A 5,635-nucleotide genomic window follows, 5' to 3' on the forward strand; every position below is an offset into this window, starting at 1 on the left:
TGAAAACATTAAAAAATGAACTCAACTAATTAACAGAATGTGAAGAAATCACAGTTTGACATTACGATGTGTTGTGTTGCTACTGAAGTTAGCATGCTAACCAGACAGCTCGTCCCTGTCTGAAGTTCAGGTGCTATCAGTTGTAAAAACCAACACTCCCCTTGTGCTCCAGGCTCCCGGTCTGGACCAGTAAATGCATGGCTAACAGGGCTAACACGCTAATGGCAGCTACAGTTAGCAACAGTTAGCTTTTACTGTGGTGAATGCTGCCCCCTGTTTGTTCTGAGAATAAATTGGACAGCTGGCCAATTCTTATATATTGCATTTCTGTTAAGCTAAGCTAACTAGCAGCTAGCTGTAGCGCCATATTTACTGTACCGACATGATTGGTGTCGATCTTCTCATCAAACTCTTGGCAAGAAAGCAAATGCGTAGGTGTGTCTTCTGAAAATGTTCAACTATTTCTTCAAAACTGAAATGAAAATAATTTTAGAGTAAGCTACCTTACAGTTAGCATTTCATACAAAAATGGTCCAAAATACATCAACACGTGGTCTTTTTCCAACAGGTTGTAGCAAAGTTAGCCAGATAAACCTGCTTCTAGGAGCAGCCCCCAGAAGTCCTTGTGGGTGGTCCTCCTGCCAGACTCAGTTTGTCCATCATGTAGACTGAAAAAGACCAAAACAAACTCCAGAATGATGTGCATCTTAATAAATGAGGCCCAGAGGTTTCCTAACATCTTAACAACAATAAAGAATACAGTGTGCTGATTAGGACCGTGCCAAGACTCACAGGATTATGTTCCTGTGTGACCAGCTGGGATGTTATGTGGTGTCCAGAATACCCAGTCATTTACTTTGTGTTGAGGGCAACTTGTACTATTTTAACCAGACCTGAAATGAGCCATCTGTAGTCAGAAGCTGCCAGCTGTGACATATTTGGTCTTAACAAGTAATGACTCACCCCTGACTCAGATCTGACAGCTGTAGGAGGACCATCAGTCTTTCACCTTTGCGCTCCCGTGGGTGTCTCTCAGGGTTACAGCCACCTGTCCAACAAAACACAACCTCTCCAACACACTGGTGAATCATTCTGTCAGGAAAACCCCCGTCAAAACCCCCCGCCTTAAACTTTCCCAGAGTTTTGTCTCACACTACAGCAGTGTGTTGTCTACAGGACCTTCGCAGCAGAGCACCAACATGTAACATGTACATGAGAAGCTAACACACAGCTAACACACAGCCACAGAGGGGCTGATTCTGCAATAATGACCCTCTGTCTGGACATTATCTACCACCTGCTTACCAAAGACAGATGAAATACAGAGGAAAAGGATTTATTACAAGCTAGAGTAACTTACAAGCTTCTGCCAAAAAAAATAGAGAGTCAAGGAACAGGACTATCAACTCAGAGACATCTGTAACTTATGAGCTACACTGTACAAATACAACAGGTGGGGTCAAAACCAATCTTTCCATGTTCTGAACCTGGTTTAGAAATGTGTATGAAAATGTTTTTATCTCTAAAGACACATTTTAATTTGACCTTATCAAATATGGACACCTCTTATCATCTTGGTTGGCAGACATGAGCAGGCCGCTGCAAACTGTGATTTATTCAAATGTCTGAGTCGACCGTAGGGCTCTACTGTTCAACGTCCGCTCGCTATAACCCACTAGAAAATGTGCTCACACAAAAAGCAGTCTAAACAGGTTGCCTGAAGGTCGTTTCAAAAAGTTTCTGGATCATCGTCGTCCGTGTTGTTAATGTCGTCTCGTATGTGCTGTTGGATATTTATCTTCTTTTCCGAACCACGTGTGGCACAGAGATCCTGTCTGTAATCAATTCCAAAATGGCCTTGAATCTTTTCGCCCCGGTGCACCTGCAGCACGTCTGTGTGTGCACTGAGGGTTTTTTGATAAGGTGCTTTGTATAAAGGTGACAATAACGTTTATTACAGATGTTGTGTATATCTTTGATATTCTAATGTTTATCCTATTTTGCGAAGAAGAGAGTACATTTAGGAAAATCCAAAAGCTAGTAATGTGTGTCTATTGGTACTGCACAGGGTCTGATCTTTGCTTTGTAACTTTTTTCCCCCTCATGGCTAAAAGTATGTTAGATATTTTCTAGCTTTGTAGAGACTTTGTACGCATATGCTATTCAGTTTAAATAAATGGTCAGTTCCAAGCTGTGCTCTGGAGTTTTGTCTTTACTCGTTAGCCCTCAGGAACTATTTCAAATTCACTCAAATTCAGTCATTATCTACTCACACCCATGCCGATAGGAAGTCATTTCTGAAGCTTCACAGCAAAACAGTGTCACAGCATTCTCCTGAACAACTGAAGAAGATGGAGACATGGCTCATTCAGCATGATCCAAGTCCAGGAGGCCCTAAGATCCCAAACTGATTTGAAAAGATGTTATTTACACCCCTGACACACAGTTGATCTCATGCACACACTTCAGACGGGGTGTGTGGTAACGTTTTAACGTTACGTTGGGGCTTGTGGAGATTTGAACCACGCTGGATGAGCTTGATGGAGCCATTTCATTTATTTAGTTATTAATTTATTAATTTATGTTGTTTATTTTATGTTTTAAAACCAGTCCCCAGCTACTTCAGTCATTTAGGGGAATGTTGCTCCAGAAATGTTTTGTGGACTACCAAACTTCGCCTGACTTTCCATTGGCATGGGTGTGAGTGGATAATTACTGAATTTTCACTTTTTGAAAATATTTTGCAAGTGAACATTTACACCATCAGTTCTCAGCCGGGGTGTTGAGACCCCCGAGGAGGTTGCAAGTTAATTTACAGGGGTCGCCAGATGGTTGTGGAGAAAAAAATAAAATAACATGAGTGTGCGTTCTTGTGTCCCGTGATGACACACACACACACTTTCAGGACGTTGTGAGTTAAAAGCTCCGGTGTGTGTATAGGGGGAGTTTTGGACTGGAACCACTGATTTACACAATGAGTACAGACCTAACATTTCTGAGAGTGATACAGTTTGTTAGAAATGTTATTAGAATCACAGTTTATGTGAGATGACTGTACCAAGGCAGCTAAGAAAACTGAAAGGTTATCACAGACTGACGAGCCTCACTGAGAGCTTCAGCTGCTCAGTGTGACTCCAAAAGTGTGTTTCTCCTTATGAACACCAGAGGGGGCCCCACTCAAAGAATTCAGCCCAACGCTCCACCGCAGCTTTATATTTCTATTCATGGCATGATGAGTCTAACTGTCATCACTGTCATACCTTTATTTACATAAACAGGCTCAATCAATCATATTTATGTGCTCGTCAGATAAGGGAGTTATTACCACCCTTCAGTGCGTTTGATGGATTACACCTTTGCGTAACACCAAGTGTTTTCAACACACACAAAAATGGTCCCTGGGCCAGCGTGGAAGGTTTGTTTGGATTTTTGGCTCTGTGATGAGCTGCTTCTTAATTCTGGATTCTTATTACACAGCCTGGCTCGACCAGCACCAGTGAATCATACTGCTGTGCAGACGACTGCTGGTTTTCTTTCTGTTTTACCCACCGGATACAAAGCCAGACTCACCTAACACCTCATTATCAACAAACTACGGACCAGTGCTTTTCAGGAACCCAGACCATTTTCATGACCAAATATGTTTGGGTTAGTGGGACTTGCTTTGTGGTCACATGCACTGCGGTAACACCTTTTTACAACCATAAGTCTGCTGGTCGGTCAGACAGACGTGATGACCTCACAGGAAGTGAGATCAAAGATAAGAAAAACAGTCTGTTATCTCACATGCCAGACGCAGCACTGACAATCCTCTTTATCCGAGCCGAGTGTGTTTGTGATGCACGCTCTGCATGTGTGTGCACACACTGTGTCTGGATACGTGCACACATGCACAGTGTGTGTTCACATTCCCAGATGGTTTAAAGCAGTTATTTTACCAACAAACGTGGCCCGATGCATCTCCCCGAGCTACAAACAGACTAATGGTGGCTGCTGGGGATGAACACTCGCCATTAATGTAACACTCACACACACCAAAACGGTCTTAACGCACATAAATCCTTTTATGGGTTCCATGGAGCATATTCTGGCCTGAAATAGTTGAAAGAGCAGATTACAGGGTCAGACTCTACATGAGAGCGCCGCAGGGTGTAATAGATGGATTTCCTTTTGCTTTCGCTCAATCCAGCTGAGCTTTATCATCCCGAGACGTTCAGCTGTGTGGGGATTATGAAGATGAAACTGTATAACAATGCATACTGCGGCGTAACACTGCTGAGTAAGAGCTTCATCAGTGTTTTAGCTTCAGCTCTCTGTTGTTCCTCTTGGCTCGGAAACCTGGACTCATTAGTTCTAGTTTATGTGGGACATCATGAAAGAATACTATTTAATATATCCAGAGTACAGAGCTGCAGCAACAGGAAGTGTGCCCAGTCTGTAAAAATAAGACGAATGAGAATGTGAAATTTGTAAAGAGGCAAAGAGGGAAGAAATTCACAAATATGCAACCAGCAGCAGCTGTATCAGGTAGAGCTGCAACCATAAGTCCATTGATTGATTAATGGATGGAAAGAAAATTCATCACCAACAAACTGGAGTATGGAAGAACTGTTTCAGTCATTATTCAAGCAAAAATGTGCTGCTTTTCTTTACAATAACTATTCTAATAATTGATTGAAACAAAATTGATTGCCTACTATTTTGGTATTCAGTTAATCATTTCAGTCTTTTTTTAAGGAAAAATGTCAAACATTAGCTTGTTGAATGAGTCTGTGTTTTGGACTGTTGGTTGGACAAAAGAAGCAGTTTGAAGACGTTAGTTTGGGCTCAGTGACATTGTGATGAGCCTTTTTGTTTTTACATTTTTTCCCCCCATTTTATAGACCAAAGCTATTAATCGTGAAAACAATCAGCAGATTGATAATGAAAATAACCGTTAGCTGCAGGGATGTTGCATGTTTGACTCTGCAGAAAGGCGGTTGGTTTAAACAGACTGGTTAATCCTATTTTCTAAATCAGATTTTTACTGTTAGCACTGATTCGCCCAATGTTACAACAGTTTTAGTTATTTCACATGAGAGAATTGTGCTTTGGTTTTGTCTGTCATTGCATTACTGCCCTCAGCAACACACACAACACTGGATTACAGGTAAAGTTCTGTATTCAAAATGACAAGTATTCTCATGAAAATGCACTTAAAGGTGCCCTATGAAGTCTGGGCTTTTTATCCACAAACTGCTTAAACAAACTAAATAAACAAACTTTGTTTTCATGACTGAACAAACATGAAAACAAAAGACAGTTTGTTTATTTAGTTTGTTTAGGGTTCAAAAATCAGCCAATGAAGATATTTCTCTTCTCATTAAAAATGATTCCCCAAAACTACCTAATGCACCTTTAAAGTGACTCAGGTTTACTGCACCTTGGTTCAGCTCTTCCTGTGAGAGAAGAGAGAGAGAAGAGAGAGAGGGAGAGAGAGAGAGAGAGAGAGAGAGTGTGTGTGTGTGTGTGTGTGTGTGTGACAAAGAGAGAGAGGGTGGGAGAGGCAGGGAGGCGTGTCCCAGCCGTTACAGCACCCTCCTGTTTTGTCCCACACACAGCAGCAGAGCAGCCTGTCCGGACACCAGGACGCACC

This window comes from Pagrus major, chromosome 8 (assembly GCF_040436345.1).
Source record: "Pagrus major chromosome 8, Pma_NU_1.0".
NCBI classification, from domain to species: domain Eukaryota; kingdom Metazoa; phylum Chordata; class Actinopteri; order Spariformes; family Sparidae; genus Pagrus; species Pagrus major.